Source organism: Tribolium madens, unplaced genomic scaffold (assembly GCF_015345945.1).
Source record: "Tribolium madens isolate multiple individuals breed KSU strain unplaced genomic scaffold, Tmad_KSU_1.1 Scaffold_3;HRSCAF=73;Tcas5.2_LG2, whole genome shotgun sequence".
In the NCBI taxonomy this organism is placed as follows: domain Eukaryota; kingdom Metazoa; phylum Arthropoda; class Insecta; order Coleoptera; family Tenebrionidae; genus Tribolium; species Tribolium madens.
Genome location: NW_025401006.1, coordinates 3,767,137 through 3,786,811, shown reverse-complemented (window position 1 = coordinate 3,786,811; position 19,675 = coordinate 3,767,137). Strand labels below are relative to the sequence as shown.

Below are 19,675 nucleotides of genomic sequence, written 5' to 3'. Positions count from 1 at the left end.
AAAAAACGTAATAAGTAAACTAGATTGGGTGGAGAGCCATCAAAAGTATGTGCAACTTAGGACGCGAAGTAATTATCGAGAGCATAAAAAGTATTAATTAGTTTAACCCTTCAGCATTAATTTTTTATAGGAAAAGTTTTTACTTTGAATTTGTCTCTGATAATTTGAAGCAAGTCTGGTTTTATTTTTCTTACCATTACACTAATAATTGTAGTCTTAACGTTGTAAAACGTCAAAACTGTGTAAATATGTTTAGTTTATATCTCAAACAGACTCCTTTGTGCGAATACTGGTAGCAAACTAGCGAACATTCAATACTTGAGGATAAAGTCCGCAATACCTACATTGTTAAACAAGTCCTTCCTTTGAACCGGTGGAAAAGCAGATTTAAAAAACACAACTCTAATGATGTGTCTGCAAAAGTGATTTGCTTTTAAGGCTTTATATACTTTTTAAGAAAAAACTTGATGCATTTGCATTATTTACTGTGTTTTGAAAATACTCCCTTGTTTGCCAATCGAACGCGCGTTTTATTGACAAACTTTAAAAAAGCGCAAATATTATTTCTGATCTTTGTTGTATCAGCAAAGAAAAATGTTCGAAGTTTTGCTTGTAAAAATAATAGTTACTAATTTTCAGCAACTTGAAAACTTGTAATCATATGCTTCAGTTTCAGGTTTTCGCTTGAATAGTAGCAAATGAGTTCCTGAATTTGCATTATTTTGATTAGCAAGTTTTTTCTCCAACGGATTTAAAATCGTCAACGAAATTTTCAGACCCCAGCTTGGTTTCTAAAAAATTGTATAGGCGGTAAAGCTTCCATCTCAGTTAGCAAAAACTGTTCCAGTTTATAAAAAAAATGAAAAGGAAGGAATGAATTAGCTTGAACAACATTGTGAAAGCGAGCACGGAAATTTATTGAATTACTTGTAATTACAATAATTATGTATATTTTGTTCTTATGAGTTTTCCTGAGTGACAATAAAAAACACGAATAAATTTGGCTCTCATGAATGTATTATTTGTAACTGCAAAAGATCAAACAAAACACTGATGGTGCGCCACTCTTTTAAAAATCAAATCCTGCTTTGTACTTTAAAGCTCGTTAGTCCGATTTTATTACTGTCAGCGGTTGAGTGTTGACCAACCCTTTCGCAGGTTTATCTTGTATTATCTTTTATTGCGTCATTATTTTAATGAAAAGTGAGACTTTCTACCTATCCGAAGTAACATTTTCATTTGCAGCTTGTGCAATAAAAATTACTTAGTTGAAGGTAGAAGCTTGGCTCTGTCAAGTAGTTTCTTGTTTAATGAATAATGATTAGTGAGTCACGTATTTATGGTCGAATAAATTGTCAAGCTCGAGATATAAAGGATTGTGCATATAAGCAGTAGGATCTGTACTTAATAACTTGTGTATGTCGAAGATGGCAAAACCAGAAGTCAAAAAAAAAAACAGTTTTTTTATAAACGTTTCACTAAAAGCGAGATTTTTTTATCTTTTCTCAGATTGACGCAACGTTTTTTGGTAATTTATCAGTATCATAGGATTTGGCATAATGACCACCGGTCGGCGCTTTGGATTTATGTTTTCGCAAAGGTTTCCCACCACGACTATCAGAGTCGGCCCAGTGTCGTACGTAGGCAAAACTCTAGAATAACAATTATCAAATTGTGGTAACAGTAAAATGGTCCTTGACAGATTTACCTAATTATAGGACACTAAAAAGATAAACAGTTAGTACTTACATTTTGGAAATTTGGCTTGCAGAAAAGCGTTCGACGGCATGGCACTGCGATAGCGCTATGTAGTGGGGTTAAATAAATTTCGATAGGCGAACAGTAATAATGACAGAATGGATTCGTCTCTTTTATTTAATCATCGTTTAAAAAGGCGTTCGATTTGTAGTTTATTTGCATTCACAATTTAGATTTATTTGCCTTTTGCAGGCTTTTTTGTAATGCAATTTGCTCTTCTCGTATCGATTTTTATGAGCCAATGGCAGATTAGGTAAAAGGGTTTGTCTGGTTCGTTTTAATCTTCCAACACATACTGCAAAATAGCAGCACATGGCAAATTAAACTCCAAAAAATTACTTACAAATTTGAAATTGAGCAGAGAAAATTTGTTGAAATTTTTTATAAATAAATGCAACGATAGTTTTTACTATCCTAATATTGAAAATTTTCTTTATTAGAATCCTTAACTAATTTTTGCGTTGAAACTTTGCGGCTTTTTATGGGTTTCTAATTTTTGATATACTTTTCATGTATGTATACATACCAGGTGAATAAAAAGTATGGAACCAAACGTTTTTTGCTTAAACTATTTATTTTTTGAAAAAACTAATTGATGAGTAATAAAGTACTATAAAAATGTGATGATTTAACAAGAATAAAATTTTTCGAAATTTCCTTTTGTTTTTGAGTTCTACAAAAAAAAATATTTTTTTAAATGGCAACCCACTATAAAATCATTTTTCTCATAAAAGCTATACTCAAAGGATTACAACTAGCTACTTTATATTTAATTTTTTCAAAAATTTTTTTTACATAAATTGCAATTTTGACAAAAAAAAATCGTATAACTTAAAAAGAAAACAAAATTTCGTTCTGAAAATACGATCACATTTTTTATATTACTTTACTTTATATTAATTATTTTTTTCTGGAGGCAAATGATTAAAAATACCGCTTGGTTCCATACTTTATATTCACCCTGTATAACACAACCACTAAAAAAACATTTTTATTAAAAGCTGAACAGAAAAAGAAACCGCAGCATTTAAAATTAGCTATTGAATAGCTTAGTTTTCATACATAAAGCTTTGCATAAAGTGAATACGGCCCTGGAAACCAGCCCAGCTGGCTAAGTTCGGAGATATTTTCATTGGGGGTTAAGACCGCCGGTAGCCGTCTTTGGGTTTACCAAGGATAATTACATCCATAAAGCAATTGACTCTGTTCTCACTTATTTCTAGAAGAACTATACCTTGATAGGAAGATTGGTTATAAACATAAATACAGGGTGTTCGTTTTTCTAGCTCCACCATGGAGAGTATAAGAGATACGAGGTCGGTTAAATTAGGCGCATTTGTATTCTGAACAAAAATCTGAAAGAAAATTTAATGTGGCATTTTTAGTTTTTGAATTATTGGAAAAAAATGGAAATTTGTAATTTTCGTTTTTATTTTTTCAAGTACAACACTCAACTTTGGATTTTCTTATGGACACCATATTTGATGTATCGCACGATATGATCAAATTTTACATGCTGATCAAATATTAAAAAAAGAGTTTTTGCGAAGAGTGCTTTGGAAAAAACACCAACAATTTTAATTAATAAACTAGATTTTGACTGTTCAGTTGAATGTGGCTCTGAAAGTCACATTTCCGTCAAGCTTACCTACTTAAAAACTAAAGTTTTGAAATAGGAACAATGTGATAAACTAGAATTTATTCTTCGCTAAACAAAACAACACAAAGTTATAAAAGATGCTCGAATCCACCACCTTCAAAATTTAGTTTGTTAATTAAGATTGTGGGCGTTTTTTTTTCCAAAGCGCTCTTAGCAAAAACGCTTTCTCCTAATTTTAAAATTTCATTTATCGTGTATCGTTGTAATCACAAACAAAAATACTTTTCAAAAATACAGAAATTAAATATGCCGTCCATAAGAACATCCAAAGTTGAGTGTTGTAACTCTGATATCAAGAGCGCCTTGGAAAATACAATGGCAGATTTAGATTCCTTGTAAAAAAGTGCCTTTAATAACGTCCTAGTTAAAAACGTCTAGGTTTTTAGTTTTCGCTTGAAAAAAATAAAAACGAAAATTACAATGTTCCGTTTTTCAGATTTTTCTTGTTTATTTCAGATTATTGTTCAGCATAAAAATGCGCAAATTTGCCCTAATTTAACCGACCTCGTACAGTGATGGACAATGAATTTCGTCCACCCAATTTCTGTGAATTCACAAAAATTCACTGTAGTCTGTGCTTTATTGTCATGATAACTGACATTCAAATACGTATTGTCAAATTTAATCAAATTCCAACATGCCAGCAGTAAGTGCGTTTAATAAAATAAAAATTATCCCTCTGGTACAAGAAGGTATGTCTCAAAGACGTGTCTCCATATTTTTGGGCATACCAAGGACTACCATTTCAAAGGACAAAGGTTAAAAGTAGCAAGAATTATCGAGCATTCTGTCAACATGACAAACGTTAATCAAAATTCTGAAACAAGGTTAAGAAAACTTAAAGACTAATTTACACTTTTAATCTGTCAGGGAAATTGGGTGGACGAAATTCACTGTCCATCACTGTATCTCTTATAACACAGGGCGACAAAAAAAAAGTCATGTCGTGACAACTTGACAAATTATGTATCATTTTGTTCGTCTCAGTGAGACAAATCAAATGCACTAAATAAAAAAAAATAAGTCCACACACTTTGAACTAAATACAGGGTGCGCCAGAACTCGCGCCCCAGAGAAAAATGTCAAATGCCGGGGGCAATAGGTCGCCAAAAAGTGGAGCCGAAGAAGTAATTTTTGCTTGCATAAGAAAGTTATTAGACTCTTAAATCCACCAATTCCAGAAGGGCACCTCAAGGTGTGACTGAAAAATTATATCCGTTGCTAGGTTACGAAAATAATACCAATTTCGCCAGAATTTAAAAAAATAGCTGGTCTACTGTAATTTTGCGTTTGACATTTATCGTGATGTGGGTGACATAACTTGCTAGTTTCCAGTATTTTTCTCGCAGAAGAGGTTGTACACGAGTATAATGAGACAGAATCGTTAATTATTATCAACAATTATCAAAAATTATTGAAACATTCTGGAAATTCCTGATGAACCGCGACTTCTCTAAAACTTCTTTACAGGTATTGTTCCTTCTCAACTTTTTCTTCTATCTGATACAGATTAACAAACCGATAAATGAATTTTAGAGCTTGAAAACTAGTGTATTATCCTTATGGAACAAAGAAGCAAGTGAGAGTGAGAGACCAGAAAAACATGAAGTAGGTACGCAAGTTTCCTTATTTACTTTAATGCAAAATTAACAGGAAAATGTGCTTTTTATAAGAAATTGTGCTTAAATAAACCAGGTTACTGATTTTAATATCAAAATGTAGTTTTACTCTCGTATTTAGGCATTTTTGCCCAGTAGAAATTCTAACCTCAAAATTTCAACAACAATTTATTGTTGTTTTCTTCCACTCACATGAGCTTACTATAACCCCTTGGCTGTTTTTTCATTAAAAAATCCAGAAGAATGTTGCAATGTTTGTATTTAGTACGAAAAGTTAGCATTTTTGCTAATGTTTTAATTCCGAGGGCATTTCAGCAACGCTTTTCGGTGAATTTGTGGGCTGGTCTTTCGAGGAATCATGTGTTTTGTCAATAATATCAACTAATTTCAACATAACGTGACTCCCTTTCTAAAAAGTAAATTTTTTTGTTAATTTTGCATTAAAGGAAATAAAGAAACTTGCGTACTTCTTCATGTTTTTCTGGTCTCACTCTCACTTGCTTCTTTGTTTCATAAAGATAACGCACTAGTTTTCAAGCTCTAAAATTCATTTATCGGTTTGTTACCTGTGAAGAAGTTTTAGAGAAGTCGGTTCATCAGGAGTTTCCCGAATGTTTCAAAATAATTTTTGATAATTGTTGATAATAATTAACGATTCTGTCTCATTATACTCGTGTACAACATCTTCAGCGAGAAAAGTACTGGAAACTAGCAAGTTATGTCACCCACATCACGATAAATGTCAAAGGCAAAATTACAGTAGACCAGGTATTTTTTTAAATTCTGGCCAAATTGGTATTATTTTCGTAACCTAGAAACCGATATAATTTTTCAATCACGCCTTGAGGTGCCCTTCTGGGATTGGTGGATTTAAGAGTCGAATAACTTTCTTATGCAAGCAAAAATTACTTCTTCGGCTGCACTTTTTGGCAACCTATTGCCGCCGGCATTTGACATTTTTCTCTGGGGCGCGAGTTCTGGCGCACCCTGTATATTTTTTTTAATTTAAATGAATTTAAAATACTTTAACTTAAAAAAATCATTACTCAATAACTATTAGGCTCATTTCCTTCAAATAAAGACCATTTTCAAGGGATAGCCTTGCCCTTTAGAATGACATAAAATTTGAAGTCAAACAACTTTTCGAACAGTGTTCGAAGAAGTTCGAAGTAAATCGAAATAATCTAAGAAAAACCCTACGAGTAATTTTTTTTTTCATCATTACCATCGTATAGCGCATCTCTTTATTAGTTGTAATCCAAATTTGCAAAAGAATATACCGAGTAGTTTTCAAGATATGATTTTTTGATGTTAAGGTTTGCTTTTCAGGTATTGAGGAGAAATGCATGTTAATCTTACTTAAAATTGCATTTTTATAAAAGTATTTGTTTTAAGACTCTTCTTTTGCTTAAAAATGCTTAACTGCACCTTCTTTGTTCTAATTAGAATAAACAAAAACTGTTTATTTACTTAAAATAAATAAAGAGTACCTGCGTACTAATTAAAGCAAATAAAGAGTTTTTTTGTTGTAAAAATGACCACTGATCATTGAGTAAAGAGGAAGAGGAAGTTTAAGGCACGAGCCTTAAATATAAGGGCAAATCTTTTTCAAATCAAATCACTTTCCATTCAGATTTCGTCTTGTTCACTTTGTTCTAGCTTTCTGAAATTTTTTTGAAAATGTTCTGACCAAATGCTTTCTCATCACTTTCGAGTCAATCGCAATAAGTCACCTGATTTATGCTGTTGGTACATTCTGCGATTAGCTTCAGTTAGCTTGTAGGTAGTAGTTTTTGTGATAACAGTTGCACACGAAGCAACTGACTTATTGAATTCAACATCACTCGAATGTGATCAGAAAGAATTTGCTGAGAACATTTTCAAAAAAAAGTTCAGAAAGCTAGAACAAAGTGAACAAGTTGGAATCTGAATGGAAAGTGATTTAATTTGAAAAAGATTTGTTCTTATATTTAAAGCTACTGCTTTAAACATCTAGATCCTTTTAGCTCAATGATCAGTGATCATTTTTAGAACAAAAAAACTCTTTATTTGCTTTAAGTAGTCCGCAGGTACTCTTTGTTTGTTTTAAGTAAAGAAACAGTTTTTGTTTATACTAATTAGAACAAAGAAGGTGCAATTGACCATTTTTAAGCAAAAGAAGAGTCTTAAAGCAAATACTTTTATAAAAATGCAATTTTAAATAACATGCATTTCTTCTATATGGCGCAATACCTGAATAGCAAACCTTAAAAACTACTCGGTATATTATTTTAAAAATTTGGATTCTTACTAATAAAAAGAAGCTCTACAGGATGGTGACGAAGAAAAAATTACTCGTAGGGTTTTTCTTAGATTACTTCGATTTACTTCGAACTTCTTCAAACACTGTTTGAAGAAAAGTTTACCAATGTTCAATTTCAAATTGCATATCATTCTAAAGGGCAAGTCCATCCCTTTAGAAAGGTCTTTATTTGAAGGAAATCGGCCTAATAGTTATTGAGTAATGATTTTTTTAAAGTTAAAGTAATTTAGATTCATTTAAATTATAAAAAAAATATTTGGTTCAAAGTGTGTGGACTTTTTAAATTTTTTTTATTGCATTTGATTTGTCTCACTGAGACGAACAAAATCATATAAAATTTGTTTTGTTGTCACGGCATAACTTTTTTTTTGTCGTCCTGTGTAATAACTGGTGGAGCTCGAAAAACGAACAGCCTGTATACCTTGATATGTTTGTTTCGTTTTTAATTGAGTTTTATGGAATGAGCTTTGCGACTTCTTTTCGTACTTTTGCGGTGTTGTAACTTTTTAATTAATCAGATCCTTAATTCATATTAAAAGCAGGTAGACTTCGTTCTCAGTTCTCAGATCTCAATTTTCATGCAAATGTCACTACATATTTATGGAAGAGGGCAGATTAACCAAGTGCACACCGTCGAAGAGCGGCGGAGAGAGGCGGCATCCTGGCAAAAACACGCAGTCGCGCTATGCACGAGGCGTCGGAAGCGTCGAGATGCCGCCATCCCCAGTTCGCGGCATCCGCGTTGCATGAATGTTGCACTGAAGACGTACCTGTTGAAAAACGAAACTTTGCACTGACGTATAGACATTTCGTGCACCAATACATTTAACTCATGTTTAGATGGGACTTGGCGAAGTTTGTGTGGTGAGAGTGAATTGTGTTACGTGGAGTTTTACTTCTTTGGTTGGGTTGTAAGTAACTTAGGGTTTGTTGGGAGATGTGAAAACGCCTCTGATAACGGCCCAAGTTTTGCTATTAATTGTACTTTACTGATTCCAAGGGAGAAAGAAATACAATAATAAAAAACGATATTATGATATCTTCAGTTTTCTTCCTAACTTTCAAATGAGTTTAGGAAACTCCAAGTCGACGGACCGCCTGTGTTTATAAGGATGAAATACGATAATCTCTTTCCATCCGATAGCGTAAGTGTCAAAACTGCGAAAATGTGATAATCAGGAATAAATTAGTACTCTCTAATCTGTGCTTAATAGCATAAAGCACTGTTTGTGAATTTCTAATGACCAAACTGTTGGGAACAGGAAGAAACAAAATGAACAAAAACATAAATCAATAGTTAACGAAAAATCACAATGGTGTCCGTTATTATCCTGAAGGATTAGCAACGCCATTTAGTATTAGCCTGTCTACAAAAAATATGAACTTAATGTAATTAATAAGGTAATAACGGAAATTACACATACGATTAATTTTGTACATATTTTATAAAATAAAATAACCCGAAATGCGAATGTTAGATATTTTAAATAGGCTTTGCTTAATTAATATATTACTACGCTATATAAAGCATAATTTTGATTAAAAAAAAGCACTTTTGTGTGCTTTGCATAAATTGGATTATATTTTATTCAAGCAAATCTTTGTGAATTTATAATTGTTTACTTGTTTTCAAAATTATAAAATTTAAAAGGCTATATGCATACTTTTATCTCCTTTAAAGAGTCTTTTGCAAGGTTATGAGTTAACAATATTAAAAATTATACAAAACAATAATAAAGTTTTCTGTTCACTTTGGTCTGTTTTCAACTATTATGATTATGGCAGAAGTTAATTGTGGTCTGTTTTGTGCACTCTGTGCCCATTTAATAAATTCTTATAAATTTTCCTCCATGTTCCTCTATGTTTGTATGAAATAGATTATTTTCAGTCAACTTGTCATGGCTTCAACAAGATATACTTTCATTGTTAAAATTGCTTTTTGCTTTTCTAAGTATCTAGTAAAATGTCACTTAGCATAATGTTCTTTGTAAACAATCTTGATATTGTGAACATTTGAACATGACAAAGCTTCTATCAATTATACAATTTTTGATTGCTAAATAATTCATGTAACTGCAACGTTAATTTATTCATTTCATTTAATTATCCTAAAATGTGTACATAGACTAACTTTGTTTAATAATTAATTATCTTTCATGGTAACCATTATTTTGTTCGAGTTGATTTAATATCGTTTTTTGTAATCGTTGTTGGTAAACGAATGAGTTTAGCGAGACTGATTAAGATTTTCTCGTTCTCCATGGATTTGACTAATGAAGCCAATCAAGGATCGATTTATTTACACCTTAAATATCAGATCTTTAGAGAATTATTATTTCATTTAAAATTCAACATTTACAGTACGTTAAATTAGAATTTCAATCAGGATTTATTGATTAACTTGTTCGTTAATTGGAAGAAGATAATCTGTATCCTTTAAAATCGCAAGTTGGATTATATTAATTGAAAAAGTTTATTTTGGTATAGTAACATATTCTGAGTAGTTTCCAATTGTTTTTGGATTTTGTTAAAGAACACTTTCAGCGAGTGAAAATTGCCAACAATGAATAATTATCAATATATTAAAATTACTTTTATAAATGTCATAAATATGATATCAAAAAATACGCAGAAACGATCGTAAACTAACAAGGATTTGTTAATTTTTATGGTTTCATTCCTCGCAATATTTTTCTGATGACAAGAAACATCATAAATGTTTTGAAGTCTTTGTATGCAGTTTTTAGCTCGTTATTTGTATACGTGCCTAGAATTTAAAATGGAGAAAAACTAAAACTATGTAAATTGTTAGGGTAAATTAACGTGTAGAGAATTTATTAAATAAGTACCTTAAGCTTAAGATTTGTTCACTTGAAGGAGAAACTAGTTTTTGCTTCTGAAACTAATTAGGTTTCTCTTTCTCTACAAAATCTGTTCGATTAATTAGACATTTAAGCTTCAGTCTTAATTAAATTCGGTCTTAATTAGGCAAATTTATATCGTCGAAATTATTCTTCTTTCAACAAATCCATGAACTTTTTTTCCAAAATTACAGAGGTGTACATATTGATTAAATATAAATTTCGTTAAATTGGCTTTATTTCCGAAAGTAAATAACCTACATACCATGCGTTTATATGGTTTTGAAGTTCCATTTTAACATTTACTACATGTCAGTAACAACACTTGGAAAGTTAGTGGCCACTTCCATTACAACTTCTACAGTTAAAAGTTCCATCTTGAGGTTAATTAAAGGGCCACCGCACTGATTAATATTAAATTAAAGTTTCTAAATTTTTTGACAGTAAGTTTTAAGTAAACAAAAAGTTGGAACGTTCAATTTTCTAAATTGTTTTGATCAAAAATATGCTAACGGAATAAGTTTAGTTTGCAAAGTGGATAACTCGTTGTAGTTTAATAAGTTTGGTGTCAGCACATGACAATATTTTTGGTCTCCATAAATCGATGAGAGATTTTGCTGTCGGATCCACTTCCTGGCAGTACATTGCTCACCATAAAAGGAGATAATTCCTAACATGTCTTATAAGATCCGACGTTATTTATTGCTTTTTGTACGCTGTCGACAGACCGGCTAGAAGCCTAACAATAAATACATAAAGAAAGTACAATAAATCCAGCTTTCAAAGCATGTCTGGAAATCCTCGCGAAATGCATCTTCAAGCCTAGATCCACTAGTACCTCAATCATTTCCTTTTTTAATAAAAATGATTTAAAGGCTCAAAAATGATTTGAAACGGAAAACAATTCATTGAAAATATTGCAAAATCCCAGTCAAACTTCTTTGATATTGATGCGGTGTACTAAACAATTTATTAATGAAATTTAGTTAGAATACATTCAGTTTTATTCAATGTTTTACTAGTATTGTTGTCCTTACTTTACATTAATCAAATGTGGTTGGTTGAGAGAAACTGGATTTTAACAAATTCAAAAATTTGGCTTATTTTGGACTGACATTGCTACAATAATTTTAATATTGCAGGAAATTTGAATTATTTTTTAACAGTCTTAAGTTTTAACTAAATGTTATTAAAAGTATTATTGGTAACAAATATCCTAGCATTTTTATTTAATTTTAACTGAAATGAGGAAATAAGTAAGATAAATACAAATACGATTGAAATCTGAAAAACTGGAATTTTTTGTTTTTTTCTCTTTGATATGCGGACTTGGCATATCTTCTTAATTGGATGTTGCATTCAAAAAAATCTTAATCGAAATGAAAAAGTAATAGCTATAACAATATGAACAGTGTACTCCTACCTGCATGTTCTGGTGTTTACAATGAACATAATAATAATAATAGATTATATTCCACAAACGGTTTTAAAATAAAAACTCAGATTTTGACAAATATTCATTAAATGTATTTACAAAAATTAATGTACTTATTTGTTTTTTTTTGTTTTTCAAACCATTCAGAGTGCTTTTGTGGAATTAACAGTACACATATAGATATTTTTTTATATAATCTATGCAATAGAGTTGAATTGAAATATTTTAAATTACAAACTCTCAACAACAAATTTCAAGTTGCTCATTCTGGACGCAACCCTAAGTACTATATTATACTTAAATAATAAAATTATAATAACAATAAAGGCTGCGGCGTGATATTTCGAGGATTTGCCATCCTCATGCAAATTCGCTTTAATAGCAAGTGGCTATGGCGTGATGGTTTAAGGCCAATATTTGTTATATTACCGTGTAAAATTCAAATTTTGCATGTAAAGTTCAGAGAAGTATAATACGAAACAATATCACGAAATGAAATGGAGAAGAGACTTCCTTCGTAGTATTATTTTCGACAAGTTTTGATGTTTTGTTGCGAATTGATATTCGATCCATAGGGTTGATTCCCTCTCCAACAGGATGAAATACATATTTCATTTTGGTATTGGCTTTCAAATTTAAATCTCGATGATGATTTGATTTGGTGCAAGTTCCTGGGCACTTGACCACTTAATATTGAAATTTTTTATTTTGTGTGCTGAACGACTATTAGTCATCTTGCAGAAAAGTAAATATTTGCAGTTGTACCTTACATTAATTACCTAATAGTTAGGAAAGTCTCCGGTGGTAGCAAGTTTTTGCTCAAGTTGGACACACTTAAGCCTGTAATTTAATAAATCAACAACTCTGTCTCAACTCATCACCGCCATCTCTTTCACCAAAAGTTAACTACTTTCTGTAACAACCGATACAAATTTTCAGATATTTATTACTCCAACTTTTCATACTCGTAGCGATAAGAGTGTATTATTTCATTACGATTCCGTTTCGAAAACATGCTCTAGGCATTTGGTCATATCTGCCCCTAAATGCCGTTGTCGTTAATTACTTCATCGGCAAGACGGGCGTCGCGACGCTAACGGGGATTTCCGCGGCAGCGCTTGTCCTCCGGCGCCAACGAGACTCATAATTTAATTACCGACTTCAAATTGGATAACACTGATTACGTTACCCCCGGCACAGTGACAAATCAAATATATCAAGCCCATTGGAGATTTTACAAGCCGCATTCTCACAACCAGACAACGTATTTATTCGATTTATTAATTCTTGAAGTCCGACCAAAGCAAAATTAAAGACAATTCTGACAACGAACCGTTCTTTCACTGTAAACAATAACGAAATAAGATTTCGTGATAAAGCCTGGCCCTGATTCCTAGGAAGGTGTCAATTTCGAATTATGTTCGACACCATGTGTCAGTTCGCTGTCGGCTCATATTGTGCTGAAAACGAGAAAATTAAAGCAGAGTTAACGTTGAGCTCCGCAGGGATGATAGAGGTGATTTCATCCCTTTATCTTGATTTCTTGTGTCGTGCTGGGAATTCAGATATTCAACGGATTTCTCCATTACACCATCTTATTAAAAAACGGTTTAGTTATTTACTCTAATACTTTTAATAGAAGACCGTGCATTCATTACTCGAGCTCTTCTTTATGTTGCTCTCACAATTAAATCACGGAGCTTACTAACACTGCGGCACAAGTAGTTCTGTTATACACAATCGTATAAAGCTAGATAAATTTACAAAAGAAATGAGGTAAAACATTCATCGACAAAAGGGCATTGTGAAGATGAAAAGTTATTGTACAAACGCAGTTTATGCTTTTAGTTATCAAAGAATGCAAGTTTCGCAACCGAAAAAAAAATTTTCCAAAAATTTTTTCAATCCAAAAAACTTTAGTTTTTTTTTGTTGTTAAAAAATATCAGCATTGTCAACCCTCCGTGGTGGTTAAACTACCCATCAATTCTGTTTATGAGAGAATTTAAAAGCCAATTCATCAAAGTCTTTTCACTTTTGAAATTAATTTTCCCAAATCTCTACGGACGACGGATTTAATTCGATCATAAATTTCAAGAAAAATTTCAACGTCGTTAAATATGGCTTTTTCATGTATTTTAATTTATTTTAAAATTTGAAAACAAAAGTCTGTCAGAATTTTTTATTCTTTCTTATATTAGCTGGAATTGTATGTGAGCTTTTGCACATTTAAAAAATTTTTGATTGTGCTTTTTCTTACTTAAAACTTTAACCATTAATGTACTCGTAATTAATGTTTGTTACTTTTGGCAGTTGTGGGTTTCTGTACTGGCCAGATTTTGTGTGTTTACACACTACATTTTAAAAACCTTTACTCGAAACAGAAGCTTAAAATGCGCGTCCAAAACAAACATGAAAGTTTTTGTAATTACAGTATCCCATTTGGAGGTAATTAATCTTGATTTAACCAGAAGAGGATAAAATAAGCAAAATTTACGAAGCACCCTCAGTATATTTTTGAATTATTTATCCAGTCCTTTTTCCCTTGAAATGTAAATCTCTCTTTCATTAATAAATAGTACATAAACATATAGGAACTACAATTATTCATGTTCTCTTTAAAAAGAATTTTATATGATGTTAATTTATTCTAGTCGGTTTTCTAGTCGGAAGAGATATAATTAGCTTAGGTTGGGATTTTGGGCAAGGAACGATGTTTATTCCCAATGCATTTAACATGTTAATTTACAAAGACGTTTCTGGTTAAAGGCAAATTGCCTCCATCAGAAGCTTTTATAAATAAATAACTTTTTGCCTAGTTGAACAAATGGAGAATTTCTGTTTTCACATTTTTAAAACCAACAACTAAAGAACAATGACATAATTGTTGTTTCTCAAATCAGATGGTGGTAACTCATAAATTACAAGTATCACATATTGCACTCGACTGTGCATCAAAATCACGTGATATACTTATTTATCTGCAATGAAATTGCTTGCTTTAAATTTCAATCGAAAAAGAATAAAAATTGTTAGACATTGGGGTATTTATGTAGCTCGTCCATTTTTGTGATAGATAATAACCACGCTTTTATCTTGCTTTTGTATTCTGACACGTCGTTGAAAGGGTGTTAAATGTTATCACACTTTCTGAATTTCGTGTTGTAAATATGTTGTGATACTCTATAGCGTGTATAAGCGTGGGAATGCATTCGCTTTTAAGTAAACTAACGCACAATCCTTTTATTTGTTCAATGTAGCCTTTCGCGGATTTTGAATTATTCAGGTTGTGTACATATTCAATGTATTTATTTAAGTACAGTAATCTGGTAACATTCAAATAGCAATATTGATCCAGGTTAACAAAAAAGTTGCACGGTTTTTGCACTCAATAAAGTTTTTGGTACTCGTATAATATTCGAACTAATTTATTGTGTTGTGCAGATTGCGGTGCTCAACTAGTAAAATTTAAACGCAGAGCCATTATTAAAATATGTTATAATTTATTAACTAACTATTTCTGCTTAATTGTGTTCCTGCTTTTATACCAGAATTGTATTAAACAATGTAGACCTTATTTTTCATCATTTTCCTATTTTAATTTGATTCTCTGAGGAAGCAGAGTATTGCACAACAGCAAAATTATTATATGAAAACGGACAAGTGAACAGAGTAAAATTAAAGCACTACACAGTTTTTTTAGTTTAAACGAACCAGATATACAGGGTCAGTCACAGGAGAGTTACTTCTGAAATAATTTGAGCAGCAACCCATATTATACAGGGTTATTCATAAATATGAAGCAATATTTGAACCTCTAAAATGACCTATAAAATGATGTTAATTTAAATAATAACTCGTGTCCTATTTCTACTGATAAGAATTTTACAGCCCTCGGAATGTGGGTATGGAAATTTGATTTTTTTGTAATAACTTTGGAACTATTTGACCAGATATTATAAAATTTGTGACAACATACCCTTTAAACTGGTAATCACGAAAACCGGATCCATCCACTCAATTTCCGGTTCCAGCAGTTGCAGGTCACATTTTCTGAGTTTTTCCATTTTTTTGCTCTCTTAACACCAATTTTTTATTGCCCAAATAGATAGAGTAATCAATTTCGATTAAAAAACGTATAACCTTTAATACCCCTAAAATAGACCGTTTCAAAGATATTTTAATTTAAACTGAGGACTGCACAACGCTGAAATCAAAAAGTAGGGATTTTGAATGGATGATATCCACGGTAACAAATGACCATGGTCTCACTAATCGCTGTCAGGCATCTTTCAACTTTGACATTGGACGATTATTAGACAATTAATCGAAAATATTTAATAAAAGAGTTTACCTCAGATTCCAAACATAACTTAGAATAAATCCAAATGGATCACGTAGCATTTAATTCATAAAAAATTCACAAAAATATATCGTCAAAGTTAACAGATGCCTGGCAGGGATTTATGTGACCATGGTCATTGGTTACCGTGGATAGCACTTATTCAAAATCCCTATTTTTTGATTTCAGCGTTGTGCAGTCCTCAGTTTAAATTAAAATATCTTTGAAACGGTCCATTTTAGGGGTATTAAAGGTTATGCGTTTTTTATTCGAAATTGATTACTCTATCGATTTGGGCAATAAAAAGTTGGTGTTAAGAGAGCAAAAAAATGGAAAAACACAGAAAATGGACCTGCAACTGCTGGAACCGGAAATTGAGTGGATGTATTCGGTTTTCGTGATTACCAGTTCAAAGGGTATGTTGTCACAGGGAAATGTTCCAAATTTTATAATATTTGGTCAAATAGTTCCAAAGTTATTACAAAAAAATCAAATTTCCATACCCACATTCCGAGGGCTGTAAAATTCTTATCAGTAGAGATAGGACACGAGTTATTATTTAAATTAACATCATTTTATAGGTCATTTTTGAGGTTCAAATATTGCTTCATATTTATGAATAACCCTGTATAATTCACATAGGCGTCTAGCTTCCTCATTTTTAAAAATTATAAAATTGAATCCAAGAATACTTTGCATATCTTTTCATTTTGACATTTAAAAAGTAACAGTCAATTTTCGTTAATACAATGTATTATTACACAAATAACGAAAAAGTGGACATGGTCTGTACTTGGAGTGGTATCCAAATCGAATGGACCCGGTTCCTGAAATATCTAGAAAACTGGAAGCCAAGTTACGACAAGATTGACCCCCAATGAAAGACCCCGTCAGAGGCCTGCTACTGGCTCAGAAAATGAAATTAAAGTCCTTGAAGCAGTAGACAATTACTTGTCATTTTGACGACTTCACTCATTTTCATCCAGCTCACATTGATTACTGAATTAATTTAAATAAAATATTATATCCAGTTACATACGCTAAAGGTATTTTTGGTTGCCAACTAATTAATTTTCAAAGTAACTCTCCTGTGACTAGCCCTGTATAAGAAATTTGGTCGATTTTTGGCAGTTATTTTTTAATTTCTAAAGAACGTTTTTTTTTTAAACAAATTTGACTCTTACTGTGTACCTTCCTTTAAGTAGTTTTGAAATGCGACATTAAAGTTTCAGTTAGAATTAGTCAAAAAGTTGCATAAAACTGGCTTTAACCGCTTGTCCTGGAAATTCGTTTAAACAAGTTGTTCAATTAGTTGGGGTTTTGCCAGTGTCAGGTGCTATGTATGAGTAATTGAATAGGACCTGTCAACATTATCGCAACATTATCACATCATATTCTTTCCATTTTAATCGGCTGCGCGCCATTCCGTTCTCCCGTCTCGTCAAGGAAATTTTGATCTTGCTTAATTTCACTCTGTACTCAGTGTATTCGGATCAATTGTGTCCAACTTTTTTATAATCCGACAGGTTATAAACCTAAACCTGAAGTGGTTATCTTCCTGCCGCAGCCGATAAAATTTGCGCGTTCGACCCTCGAAGGGTGTTAGGGTATAATTTTTGGGCTGGGCAAAGTTGAACAAAAGTAACTTCGTATCTGAGCAAGTCAACTGGGAAATCTGTGTATGAGAGGGGAATTTTTGTAGGGCGCAGCCTATGTGTTTACGCAGGTAATGTTGAAATAAGTCACGAGGGATGGGAATCGTATTAGAAAGCTATCAAAATCCCGCAAAATGCCAGGTTAACTGAGAGGCGTCGCGTTGGTATTGCCAGATCACGCACGAAACGTCAAAGATTGAGGGTGAAAAACTTCGTATGTGTGTCATCTAGGGCAAGGTTCAATATGGCCTTTATGCCGCGGGATACATTACAGCTAAACGGGAGTAATCCCCTTCATCGATAGCTTTCAGTCGATTCCGATCGATTTCGAGTTGATTGAAAACCTTTCCCGTGTGCAAGCGTGTTGATATTTACATACATGCGACGTCAATTTGCTTCATAGCAAAGGCAAAGCAAAAAAAGCGAATTCGCTTCACACACGTGTGGCGATTTTCTCATCAGGATTAAATCTATATCCGGTGCAACCAATCCCATAAATCGGAAAATTTCAAGAACTTTAATTACCAACACGGATAATCAACAAACGGTTATCTTGTTTGTGAATTAGTAAAGAGTCGGTTTGATGAATTTTTTTTGATTTAACAGCGTGCGGCAATCGATAACTATTTGAAATCGCCAATTGCTGTATTCTGCATTGCAGACAGTGGCAAATTCTCCACTCGTGGCTCGATTAATGATCCTCTGACAGTCAATTACGACATTACAACTTTCGGTAGCGTCAATTTCAACAAATGTAAGGACCTTATTCGAGTGATCAGGAAATTAATCTCAGCGTTCCAAATTTTTTACTCCAAAGAACCCAGTTGAATTCAGTTCTATTGGTACGATGATTATGCAATTGGATGAGTTATCTTTTACAATTTGTCGGGGAAAATTTGATGGAATATATATTAAGGGAAAATGTCAACAGACATTTATAACATTGGAAATGAAGAAAGAAAAGTTACCCTAAAAATACTTCTTGAGCAAACAACCTTGTTTAAACTAATGTTTAAACTTCACCAAACATCTTTCACGTCGATGCTTCTCAAACTCGTTCTTGCCAAAAGCGCTGAGTTTGTTTTAAACGTGTATTGTTATGGTGTTTTTGCAAACAATTTAAGCATACTTTTAGAGTTTTAGGTAATTAGGAGGTAATAAATTTGTGATGGATCGTGTACTTCAGATTTCGGATAATGTGACGTACAACAAGTATAGAGAACAAGAAATAAAGCAAGCGTTGGGTCTAAAAAAGCTAGAGAGACTGCGAATGCACTGAAAAAAAAATGATATAAGAACTCGCAGGAATAGGGACAATGAATGAAAAGATGAATGTATTTGGATGAAATAAAAGCTACATGACGGAACCTGCTTGGAAGAGGGAGAATAGTAAGAATTTAAGCGTCAACTTGCATCGACGATGAACCGAATAAGTATATCATCTACTTACGATTCAGCTGAAATGCCGCCAATTATCCGCACGCCCTGACGCTGTCTCAGCTTTTTTCTCCGAAATAATACTCAGCATGCAAGTGCTCAGAACGCTTCCGGAGGCAACGGTCCGGAATTCCGAAACATGAAGATCGTTACTGTGAATTATGTGGAAGGCGGGTGTGGCTGCCGATTTCGACATAGACCATTCGCTTCGCATGCAATATCAATGAGACGTGTTCCAAATAGTGAAAAATTACACCAGTATTGTCGCGTTGCCAGAGCAAACACAATTATTGAAGATACCGGAAACGTGATCATAATCTCACTAGAGGGAAATCTAAACGTATACAACGAATTTACTCTGATTTTGCGCAACTTTGCGAAGCGTTAACTTTTGTGTGAAATGATAAAATTTTAAAAAAAGCTCTTAAAAAGTTTTGGGGTGCTAGTGTATGAAGAAATTGAAAAAAGTTAAGAAACCTATAAGACTTTTCCACTACTGCGCACATTATGAGAAACGTGTTACGTATTTTAAACTTATCTCGCATCAAAGAATTTACGGACAATATAATATAGTTCCTGATCAAAATTTTAATAGCACATCCTGATTT

At 32.5% G+C, this 19,675-nt stretch overlaps 1 protein-coding gene across 8 annotated transcripts in view; it reads left to right on the top strand.

Annotated features, from left to right (window-relative positions):
• The window catches only part of LOC123007161 (disks large 1 tumor suppressor protein), a 189,827-nt gene that overhangs the window by 44,787 nt on the left and 125,365 nt on the right, over window positions 1-19,675 (top strand). For 3 of the 8 annotated variants that reach the window (XM_044402266.1, XM_044402262.1, XM_044402261.1), the window contains exon 1: window positions 8,105-8,250. The exons of 3 other annotated variants lie outside the window; for them this stretch is intronic. The gene's annotated coding sequence lies outside the window, so the exon portion shown is untranslated. Of the gene's footprint in view, window positions 1-8,104; window positions 8,251-19,675 lie in introns of those variants that run through there. 2 more of the 8 variants (XM_044402265.1, XM_044402263.1) reach the window with 2 other exon arrangements.